Consider the following 12995-nt stretch of genomic DNA (forward strand, 5'->3'; position numbering starts at 1 on the left):
TATAGTATATGTATATGGGGTAGGAAAGGTTATGGCGTTATGTACGCACCACCACCTGATCAATATTAGAAGTTAGTAGTTAATTAGTTCATTAGGCTTGAATCGATGTATGATTCATGATATTGGATATGTTTGATGTGATTTGAGGCTTTGAGCGAGTTCATATTGTGTTTTATGAATTGTTGGTATGATTGGTTGAAGTCCCGGGTGTTACACCACATGTTTTCGTACGTGAGATTACGTCGTAAGTCAATTGATGTAAATTCAGAAATAAGATTATATTTGGAAGCATATAAAGTAAGTTAATCATATTACCATGGAGGTTACAAATAATTAAGATCATGAATAACGAGTATCAAGAGGGTTGGGAAGCTTAAAAGCTAAACCAATTGAAGAAAATAAGTTTCGTCAAAAGTTGAAAAGTTTGGAATGTTATAACAAGTACTTTGGGGTGAGACTAGGTTTCTTAACATAATAAGGAGGCCATTGTACGAGTTATTATAGTCGTATGGTAGTCATGTGCTATGTTTTGAAGTCAAGCAAGTTGTGGAACAAAAGTTAAAAAGGTCATCACAAGTTACATTCATAATGTGCTGAAAGTTGGGTCAAATGTAGCTGAGGTTTTCTCCTAATATACTTGGAGTTATTGGATTATCCACATACTAAGTTGAAGATCTATAGGTATAGTTTCAAACTCATTAAACCGTTTTTCGATACGATGTCGGAGTAGAGAGATATTCGCATTTTCGCGAGACTACGCAGGCAGCTCCCATGGGACCCACTTAGGTCGTGCTCGACCTACTTCACTTTAAAAACGATTTGGACGCCTATTTTCTGCTCATTTGCGAGTTAACTTCAGCTCCAAACTTCTCCTAACCCTCCTAAACAGATATCATAAGGGTTTGAAGTGATTCCAAAGTGATTACACCATATTCCAACATCAAAAGTTAGTTCTAGTGAAGAACAACACCTCTTTGAGGTGGTGTTGTCGTTGAGGATAGTTGTAGGCTGTGTTTTGGCTGAAATTTCAAGTTGTTTCTACTGGGTAAGTTGAGTATAACAGCCTACTAATTGTTCTTAAGCTTTATTGTCCATTGGTTAAGTTGATAGGATGATAAACTACAAGAGAATACTTGGATTAGCTTAAGTCACGTCCATGGTGTTGCATTGCCATTGAGGGCCGTTGTAAGATAAATATAACTTGGATTTTAATATAAAGATACTGTAGGGGCATATATTCTACTCTTGCATGTGCTTAAGGTTATCTTGATGTTAATTAAGTTAAATGGATGGACTAGACATGAACTAGTGAATAAAGTTGCTAATTGAGGATAGTTGGAGTTGTGAAGTATTTTCATTGTTATGAATATATGGTATAAGGCTAGAATCATTGATGATTTACTTCATTATCATTTTAGTGATACTGTTAAGTTGAAGTAAGAAGTCAGGGGTGATATGGGGTATACAGATTCCAATTGGAGCTTGCCGCTCGTCGTGAAGTAGTTCTGACTTGTTGTTGCTAGACGGTGTCTTGTTACTGATATTTATATGTTGCTGGATTCTCTGGTTGTTGTTTTTTGTATGTGGTATTGGAGGAGGCCCTTGTTACGGGGGAGATGCTGCCCAAATTTACATAAACGAGCTACTAGTTTAAGTTGCAGACTTAGCCTTTACTCAGCAATGATTTTGAATCTCCTTGTGCTATGGTAGATTGAGTTGAGTTGAGTTGTTTGAAGATTTTCTTGGAAGTATTAAGGACTCAACGAAGTTACGGTACGTTAAGGCTATCTCTTCTTTCCTTTTGGCATAATCCATATGATACCACGAAACGAGAAAGCACGCAACTTTAATAAATTATTTTATTCTTAGAAGTACTAGGGTTGCCTATGTTCTTGATTTCCCATATGTCCTACTACCATATTATCTATTCATGGGTCCCATGATATTCCGAGAGATCTTATTGACTTACTTCATTATGCACTACATTCATTTATACATGTTTATTGACCCTTGACCAGATGGCATTATATACGCGTATAGTATATATTTATGGGGTAGGAAAGGTTATGGCATTATGTACGCACCACCACCTGATCAATTTTAGAAGTTAGAAGTTAATTAGTTTATTAGGCTTGAATCGATGTATGATTCATGATTTTGGTGTTGTTTGATGTGATTTGAGGCTTTGAGCGAGTTCATATTGTGTTTTATGAATTGTTGGTATGATTGGTTGAGATCCTGGGTGTTACACCCCATGTTTTCGTACGTTAGAGTACGTCGTAAGTGAATTGATGTAAGTTCAGAAATAAAATTATATTTGGAAGCATATAAAGTAATTTAATCATATTACCATGGAGGTTACAAATATATAAGATCATGAATAACGAGTATCAAGAGTGTTGGAAAGCTTAGAAGCTGAACCAATTGAAGAAAATAAGTTTCGTCGAAAGTTTGCTAGTTTGGAATGTATAACAAGTACTTTGGGGTGACACTAGGTTTCTCAACATTATACGGAGGTTATTGCATGATTTATTTAGTCGTATGGTAGTCGTGTGCTATGTTTTGAAGTCAAGCAAGTTGTGGAACAAAAGTTAAAAAGGTCATCACAAGTTACATTCATAATGTGCTGAAAGTTGGGTCAAATGTAGCTGAGGTTTTCTCCTAATATACTTGGAGTTATTGGATTATCCACATACTAAGTTGAAGATCTATAGGTATAGTTTCAAACTCATTAAACCGTTTTTCAAACTCCTTCGTTAAATTTAATATTATTAGCATCATCTGCTCTAACAACTAGCTCGGGAATAGATCACGTATTTTTAGAGTCCCGTTTTACAAATTTAATTGTCGTTACCATTTTCACGGTAAACAGTTTGGCGCCCACCATTGGGCTAAAAAAAATAGTGATTATTTTCTTGCTAGTTTCTTCACATAAACACACATTATCTTTTACACGTTTCTTGTCCAAGATCCTTTGATTTCAGGTTAAAATGTCTGGCTCGATAAACGGAATCGAGAACAACAACCTCGAAAACCATGGGGAAAATAGTGTGGCTGTCCCGGCCGCTGGAGCACCTCCACATAATCCTGACATCATGCCCGGACCGATTCTAGCGGACGCAGATTCGCAGGACGCACATCAAGTCGATGAAGCCCCGCGCACCGGCGGTGGCATACAGCGTATCGACCAACAGGAAGCTCAAAAAGAAAACCCCAGCCCGGGAAGAACAGGAAGTTAGTCTTCATGTTATTTTTGAAATGTTACAGGCACAACGGTTGACTATCGCTCAGCTTCAAAGTCACCCGGAGACTCCCAGCGCTGTAGCACCAGAAACATCTCCCTAGTCGAAGAGTACCCGAGAGATCAAGCAACAACGGATCTGTAACCGATCCCGCCATAGAAAGGATGCTTGGAGATCTCTTCGAAAGGATTGAGTCAGGTTCTTGGAAGTTCATACGGCAATCGTCTCCCGAGGAAGCGTTCCCGGAACTTGCTTTACGGAAACCCAAAACGCCGAAACTCTCCTGGTGCGACAGGACTTTGGATCCATGTGAGCGCACCACCGCTTACACGCGCTCGTTCAAAGGCAGCGACCTTCAAGGTGATGAGCACGAGTCCTTCTCGTTGAGGAAGTTCGAGGGAGCACATCTCGAAAGAAACCATGATGCAGCGCCGTAGCCTGGCACCTGGCCTCGCAAAATCTCCTACCACATCAGCAGATCCCTCTGCGGGAGCACACACCGACATTGTCAGAGCGGCGATGAAAGAGCTCGACACATCTAGGGCCAGACAAAGAGTGAGTGAAGCACCACGGGAAGCCGCACCTCATTTCCTGAGGGAACGAATGAGATCACTCCCGGTTTCGGATAATTGGGCAAAACATGCTTTCACCTGAAGCCCAAACGAAGCATGCCCGACGACTCCAGCACATTTCAGACGAAGCCTGATCAGATACCCAGCCGAGACTTGGCCGGATACCCGCACCCGGTACCAGCCACGGAGCAGCACTGTGGACAACCGCCCGGGAACTTCCTCGGGCTTGGTACGTCCAAGCAGACTCCCAACGAAGAAACTAATGCCAAACAGGGAAGAGCGGCACAAGATGCAACCTACCTCGCAACGATAGAGAAATAGCCCGGGGACAATACCCTCGAGGAATCTCCAGTAGCATCAGGTTCAACAAGGCACGGCCGGTAGGGGAACCCCGCCCGGCTGAGTATGATTTCGGCATTGCTATACCAAACATCATGATCACTATAAGCGGAACCAGGGACGCCAAACAACTCGGGCCTATTCAACCAAGACCCCTTCAAAAGAACCGCAACCCGGCGCGGGAACTACAGAGCACGCATGGCCATGGGATCGAAAACGGACACCATCTCAGAAGGACGCCAGCCGTGCTACTCGATAAAAATCACCACCAGGTATCGTCGAGCGGTCAGACTCGAGTCCAGCCCCAAGGTGGAAAGGCAACCGGGAAGGACGAAACGAACAAGGCACGACTTATTACCAGTGAAGGAGTGGCGACACCCTCCGTGGGCTCATAAAATGGAGAGTGAAAATGTTCGTCGTCAAGAAAAGACGGGCCCAGGGAAGTGTTCCGGAGGACAACCTAGCATCCAGGGAAAAGGACATCGATACTTCGCCTCGGCATCACAGCGACGCATTGGTAACCCTCTCCCTCATTTGATCTATTTAAACTAAAACATGTGCTCGTAAATTCAGGTGGTTCAATCACGTACAAACAACAGTGCCGAACCAAAGTCAATATGGCGGTCTGGGATAACGGACCGAATCATTCCCGCATCCTGAATCCCTGGCGAATTCCTGATGACGAATTGCCACAAAGACCATCCTCTTAGTACGGCCCGTATGAGCTCGGGCCAGGACGTCGAGCTCTGTACCATCGGAGGAGGCACAAAGCACAGATGTCTTATTCAGACGATCGCCAGCACACCACCCGGAGACAGTGTCGGCACCGTTTTGCCAAAACCAAGGAACTCCTCGCAAAGGGCAAAACTAAAATAAGTCGACAGAAAGCAATACGCAACGAGAGGAAATCCCTCACCATATGACGCATCGCCGGCATCAATGCCCCCAACCTCGGAAGGATCAGAGGGTAAGCAAACCACATCGTCGACCAAGCCTGGTTGAACACAGTAGAAGGCTATATTAGGGGGCGCGCCCCGGAACAGCAGAAACATCCCGAACCTCGAAAGGTTACCTACACATCCCGCGGTGAGGAAGAACTATTTCACTCCTTCGTTATTTTTTTGCTAACCTGTATGCAGACAATCAGCCGGGGCATTCGGAAGTTTTAACTCCACCCAGAGATCAAAGGCCTTGACAGGGCCCGCCGTGCTCTATTCCCTCGATCAGACTTCATACCCGAAGAGGGTCCCGCCAGCAAGATTATTAGCGGAGCAGCGTACTCCCAAAGAGGGTCCTGCCAGCAGGATCCGACATGATCCCAGAACTTCTTCTACAATCGGACGACGAGCGATGATCTTCTCTTAAGGGCACCATCCCCTCAGAAGGACTAGGGGACGGCAGATCATACCCCATTCGGGAATCGTGTACCAGATCAAATGGTCCGAGAAGTCGCGCCCGTGCGGGCCAAGCTCACAACGGTGAATCAATGTATGTCTACGCCAAGCAATAAAAGGATATCTTTTGAACATCTTATCCTCCAAACGAGGGTATCTTAAGTATATCCTCGACAGGGGCCTCTCCACCAAACGCGTCCCGAGATACTCGGAGACTTAGCGTCAGCAATTCAACATCCACACGATCCCAAGGTCGGAACTCCGGGCTCATAAAGCCCCTGCAACGCAGCTCCGAGTTCACAAGAAGCGGTCATCATGCTTAAACAACTTGATGACTTGGAGACTGACGACAATCGCCATACGCTGGAAAATCCGAAACTGTAAGACCCTTAGCGGCAGACTCGGCATAACCAGGTCCATTTTACATCGCCCAAGAACTGTAAGACCTCAATAGGCATGACAAACTGTAAGACCTCAATAGGCATGACAAACTGTAAGACCTCAATAGGCTTGACAAACTGTAAGACCTCAACAGGCAGGAAAATCCTGAAGTTTAGGCTATACGTCGCATTTGTAAGAATCCCGAAATGGCATACCCTCGATGTAGACGCCTAAACTATCACTCGAGATCAAAAAATGGCTACGGCCAAACGCACATGACTACGGTCAAAATGCGACTCGGGGACGCCCGACCATCGCTAAACAAAAATCGCAAGCCACTACTCCAAAATACTTCAGAAAGAACCGGTTAAATCAGGCTTCCCTCAAACAGGCAAACAACGGGCTATAAACCTTCCGAGGTGCTCGAACATCGCCGATAACAACTTGAAATCGAGGTTCTCCGGAACCGACGACGGGTCAGACAAAAATATTCAAAATGACCTTAATGAGCGAAAAACAAAGCCTACAAAAAAGCCCACGGGCAAAAACAACGTAAGAGCCATTGTCGCCAGCAAAGCAAGCCTACGAGCTACACATCAAAAGGTCTCTACGACCAAACAGCGTAAGAGCCATTGTCGCCAGCCAAAAATTGACAACTTGAGGATTAAAGTGAGCTCGAATCGTAACCCGATTTGGACACCGGATCCAAAATAGTTAACTAAGCAAGCCTACGGGCCACATATTAATCGGTCTCCACGACCGAACAGCAAACGCTATCGCCATCCGCCTATGCAATCAGAAAAGAACTTAAGGGTCAATTACAGCTCGAATCGTAACGCGACTCGGAGACTGGACCCGAAATAGCTAAACTACAATATGCCTAAGGGCACGGCATAAATGCCACCACCAGCGAGCTCCCGGGCCACGCACCTGTAAAGTCACTTCGACCCAAAACACCAAACGCCATTGACATCCGCCTATGCGGGTAGAAAAGAACTTATGGTTCAATTACAGCTCGAATCGCAACACGACTCGGAGACTGGACCCGAAACAGTTAAATTACAACATGCCTAAGGGCACGGCATAAATGCCACTATCGCCGGCCGAGCAAGTCTCCGGGCCACACGCCTGTAAGAACACTTCAGCCCGAAGCACAAAAGGCCATCATCACCCGCCCATGCGGGCAGGAAAAAGCTCGAGGGGCGATTGAAGCTCGAGTCACAATACGGCTCGGAGACTTGACCCAAAATAGTCAAAATGGCAAATGCCCAAGGGCAAGAAACAAAAACAAATACTACCTGCCTGCGCGGGCATAGAAGATTCAAATGCAAGAAGGCTCGAGTCGAAGATTGACTCGGAGACTGAGCCTAAACAGCCGGGCCAAACGCGGAGGCCCTGGCACCTGCTCGCGCCAAGGATCGCATGTAAGAGCCCCCGAGCCTGCCCGATCTGTTCCGGACCTACGAGAATCCCGCCAAACACTTGCCTGCCCGGTCGAAAGCAATAGCAGAAAAAAGGTACAGAAGAAATAAAGTTTCAAGTTTCTTCCTATATATTATATAAGCGAAAAAGGCACGTTCTCCATCTACAGGCATGCTCTACATATATCAAAAACAAAGCGACAAAACAGCGAAATCTACGCTCCACACTGAAGGGCTACAGCTTGTCATGTTCGCCCTCCGTGACGTCAGCGAGAAGTGACGAGCGTCGCGCTCATCCGCCCTTGCTCGAGCCAATTCTTCCGAGAGAACGAAGCCCCGTACACCGACCTCCTCGAGTACCTCTCTCTGAGATCAGCAACGGACATATGTCTCGATCTTCTTCTCCCGGTCGAGAGCTCGCTTTAGCTCGCCTTGAGCATCCGCAGCGTCCTTCATACGAATCGCCATCTCCTTATCAGCATTGGTTCGACTTAGCATCGCGTTAGCCCGGGCGTCAATTATCTCACTCCCGGTCTTCGAAAGTTTAGATTCGAATTTCTCAATCAAATCTGCTTGGACTTTGGCATCATCTCGAGCCAAGCAGAGTTGGACTTCGAGAGCAGGGACCTTGGCCAAAGTACTCGCCTCCTCTAAAGCATAAGCTCGCACCTGAGCCCTTATCTCACCGCAAGCAGTTCTGGCACGGTCGATATCGCCCTTAAGGTACTCAGTAGCCTCCGCCTTTTTCTGCAGCTGATATAGCAAAAAGGAGCGTCAACTTAAAGAGGCCGAGGAAAGCAAAGCTTGAGCCACAAAAGGTTACCTGCTCCATCAAATAGCTCTCGTAATCACATCGCCAATGCAGCAACTCGCCCTCTTTCTCCTCGCTAAGCAGCCTAAGAGATTCTCCCTCACCCTAAATTTTCTGAAAGCTCGACCCCTTGTCGGACCAGCTCAGACGTAAGCCTGTCACAGGCCTACACAAGGAAAACTTGATGACAGGTGAAAGACGCGAAATACAGAGAAACTGCGCCTAAACTCACCGCGAAGTGAAGCCGACGGACTTCCTCGAAGTCGGAACATACTCTTGTTGATCCTGCCTCTACGGCCCCGGGAGAACCGGCCTCGGGCAAAGCATATTCACTCGAAGGCATCGCCGACCAGGAATCAGGTACTCCGGAAGCAGCAGACCCAGACGATACCCTCTCCTTGGAAACACTGGCCCAACCGGCACCACTAGAAGCTCCATCACCTCGTGGGTGCTGACCCCTCTTATCGCCATCATACCTCGATTCGGAGGCCAACGACTCTTTCCCCTCTTCGGAAGAGCACTGCCTCATCCCAAGCAACTTCCCAATACCTGCAACCGGCAAATCCAGTACAAGTAAAAAGGGGAAAATATTACCTCAAATATACGGAGGTCAAGGCAAAGGCAGCATGCGCACGTACCTTGGTAGTTCGCTCCCCACCTGACGCGAAGCACAGCTCGCGACCAACGCTCATCGCAGGACGAGTGGGTTACCAGCCTACAGACCCAGCCGGGCAGGTCAGAGACTTCGCCCGGCGTCCATGAAGTTGCTACAACAAGGTACAACCTGAAAAGCACCAGACGCCCTACTCACGTGCGTAACTCCACCCTTTGGGAAATGGCAAAAACTCCACGGGGATAATGTCGACCGTCCGGATCCGGACAAACCAACCACCCCATTCTCGAACCTCCTCCTCTTCATCATCGACAACAAAGGTCGTGGATGAACGACACTTCAGGGTTAGCAGACCCCGGTGATGAAAAGGCCGATACAGCCGGATGAGGTGGTCGAGCGTAAATTCAAGATCGGCCTTCTCCGCAAATAATCTCATCATCAGCACCACCCGCCAAAAAGACAGATGTATCTGCGCCAAAGTAACCCCATACTTCAAGAAAAAATCAAGCACGACCCTGCCAAGGGGACCAAACGCGAAAGGATACAGGTATACGCTCAAGAATCCGTCAGTGGAATCCGTGATACTCCCTCCCGGGGGAAGCACCTGCAGTGCTATCCCCTCACTCCATCCGCAGTATTTTCCCACCATCCCCAAATGCTCCCCCCTTTATCAAAGATACCGTCTTCGGAACGAACTCCCTCGGCTCCCGAGCGCCGGGAACAGCACTCTCCGCTCTCTGCCATGCCGGCCCCGAAGTGGTTGCCATAACTATGGTAAAACTAACAAAACAAAGCAAGGGCGTGCGCCAGCACTTTTTGCACCTGAACAGATGAGGAACCCTATTCCAAAGCGGAAGTACAACTAACTAAAAATAGTGAAGTCCTGCAAAGAAGCCGAAGCTGCCCCACTTATATGATAGAAGCGGCAACTGTTTGCCTACCCAGAGTAAGCCCCGGGAAGCCTACGACATCGGTATAGTCCAATGGGATGGTACCCGACCCCAAGAGTATCCTTTGACGAGAAGCCAAGACTCGAGGAGCCTTCCGTAATATCTCCAAGCTCGAGATAGCGTCCCGCCTCAAGGATCCGCACCAAAGAGAAATCGGAATTCGGGAAGCTTTCCACGCCATCACTCAACGCGAGGTAATTTCAGAGTTCGTGTTTCCCTTTCTAAGAAAGAAGAATACACACAAGAAGCTCCAATCGCAAAAGCTCTGGAAAGGTTCGAAGCAGTGCTTGAGTATAGGCAACCCCTCAGCAAAATATCTATCTCGTACATGTCTAAAGGAAGCTGTCCGCGTCAAAAATCAAAGGGGACCCCCGGTGCCCGAAGCTGGCCTTAATCCAGCGTAACATTCTCGAGGGCCTCGAAATTCGACATACAATTTGAAGGGCCCCGGCAGCCTGGTCCTATTCGATCAATCCAGGAATGATCCGAGGTATAACGATGTCCTCGAAAGATAGCCATATCGATCAGTAGAAGGGCAGAAAGGGTGCTCGCACCCAAGTCAGATATCAGTAGTAAAGAAATAAAAGAAGGCATTCAAGAGGCCCAGAGGGGTATGAAAACATGCAATTATAAAGCAAAAATCGAAAGCAGAAATCAAAGGGATATATTCATATTCATAAAAATCCATGTACAACAACCCTTGAGGGGTCATTTACATAAAAATACAAAAGCCTACGGGAGTCTACTCCTAGAGAGAAGGAACGGAAGGATGTACATGTGATGAAACCCGGAAGCCCGGTCCGCCCTCGAAGATGCATCTCTGGTATCAGCATCCTCGACCGTCACCCCCTCGAGTATGCACCCTCGAAGGTGTTTCTTTCGACCTCCACCTCCTCTAGGCTCCCAGCTCAATCCCTCAGGGGATTCCCATCGGAAAAGAAGGGGACACAGAGGAGGCAAAGAAAAGAGACATAGCCTGCCAAAGCCAAAGGTTGAAGATTCGGCGGGCCCCAACCTCGACGACCAACAGGGTCGCTTTATCCCTCGGGAAAGAAATAGACCTAAGGATGAAGTGCCACACCAGGCCTGGGTAGGAGAGTGAGCAGCGGTGCATAACCCGAACGACTGTTTACACGAGCGGGAAACCGACTCCCCGTCCACCATCACCTCGGGTCGACGGCAGCAGCAAGGACCAGCATATCGACGACCGCAACAATAGCGGGACAGCGCGATTATGCTCGACAAAGGGAAGTCCCGGCAAAGGGCCACAACACAATCTAAAAGAGCTCCTCCAAACGGCCTTGAGGCCATGAGCCCGGAGCATGATGTTCACGGATAGAGGAAGATGATAAGAAGAATGGGCAAGCAAGCCAACGAAGGCACTGGGATAGGGAAAACAACGCCAAAACAACCCCATTTATAGGAGGTTACTATACAGTCGTCGAGGCTCTGAAAGATTGACCGACGAATGCAATTACTGCATCCTTGAAAAACCAAATCGACGGTAGTACTTTTACCTTGAATAGTGAAAATGACAGTGTATTGAGCATGAGTCTAGGATATATACCATCGATGGGAATCGCTCGTGTACTATTGCCATGAGGAGTTCAAGGAGTCAATGGTCATAATTGTTTCCCATCGCTTCGTTCTGAGAAACGTGGAGACTATCTGTACGCGGTGAAATCAGAGGGCCCGATTTCCCGCCATTAAGCCATCTCGGGGAGGTACCTCGAGACCCCAAGGACATGAAGGCATACCTGAGCCCTCTCCTTCGGTGCTTGTCAAGGCCCGATTAGAGGTCGAGATAAAGATAAAGAGGGGAAGCTCCAAAGACACACGGTAGAGTCTGACAGGGCCGGCCTATCCATAGCCCACGCTGAGGCTCGCGTCAAGCCATCACATCTCTATATTTCGTAAATTAAATATTCATGTATTCGTAACTGAGTTCCCCTCCTATATAAGGGGACTCGCCTCACCTTGTAAAGGACTGATGTTGCTCCATTTCTCCACAAGTGCAATAATATCTCTCTCTCTCTCTTTCTCTTCTTTCTAAACTTATTGGCTCTCACTGATCAGAGGATACCTCGATATCCTTCGCTTTTATATGAGTTCTTCATCGTATAACTTGGTTTTGACTATAAAGAGCTTCGTTTGATTATCTCTCTAATTGTTATACTTCCCTCGGTTGTCCCTGATAGCCCGAGCTCGATCTCGAGGTCGACCCCGAAGCCCCCATCGACCAAACCAACATCCGGGTAGCAGGCCCTTCGGTTCGATTATTATCTCGTTTTGACTCACGCTCCTTCGTTAAATTTTATATTATTAGCATCATCTGCTCTAACAACTAGCTCGGGAATAGATCACGTATTTTTAGAGTCCCATTTTACAAATTTAATTGTCGTTACCCTTTTCATATGGATGGAATCACTGATGATTGACTTCATTATCATTTTAATTATAATGTTAAGTTGAAGTAAGAAGTCTATAAGGGGTGATATGGGGTATACGGATTCAAATTGGAGCTTGCCGCTCGTCGTGAAGTAGTTGTGACTTGTTGTTGCTATATGGTGTCTTGTTATTGATATTTATATGTTGCTGGATTTATCTGGTTTTTGTTGGTTGTATATGGCAGTGGAGGAGCCCCTTGTTACAGGGGAGATGCTGCCCAAATTTACATAAACGAGCTACTAGTTTAAGTTGCAGACTTAGCCTTTACTCAGCACTGATTTTGAATCTCCTTATGCTATGGTAGATTGAGTTGAGTTGAGTTGTTTGAAGAATTGCTTGGAAGGTATCAAGGACTCAATAGAGCTAAAGTATGTTAAGGCTATCTCTTCTTTCCTATTGGCATGATCCATATGATACCACGAAACGAGAAAGCACGCAACTTTCATAAATGATTATATTCTTAGAAGTACTAGGGTTGCCTATGTTCATGATTCCCCATATATCCTACTACCGTATTGTCTATTCATAGGTCTCATGGTATTCCGAGAGATCATATTGACTTACTTCATTATGCATTTCATTTATTTATACGTGTATATTGACCCATAACCAGATGGCGTTATATACGCGTATAGTATATGTATATGGGGTAGGAAAGGTTATTGCGTTATATATGCACCACCACTTGATCAGCTGGTCTACGTTGATGATTTCGCTCACAGAGGCCGAGATGATATGATGGGATATCCTCAGAGTCTTGATGATATTATGTACGCATATGCCTATGCATGATATGTCATTTATACGCACATGCATGACATTGT

Source organism: Nicotiana attenuata, unplaced genomic scaffold (assembly GCF_001879085.1).
Source record: "Nicotiana attenuata strain UT unplaced genomic scaffold, NIATTr2, whole genome shotgun sequence".
Classification (NCBI taxonomy): domain Eukaryota; kingdom Viridiplantae; phylum Streptophyta; class Magnoliopsida; order Solanales; family Solanaceae; genus Nicotiana; species Nicotiana attenuata.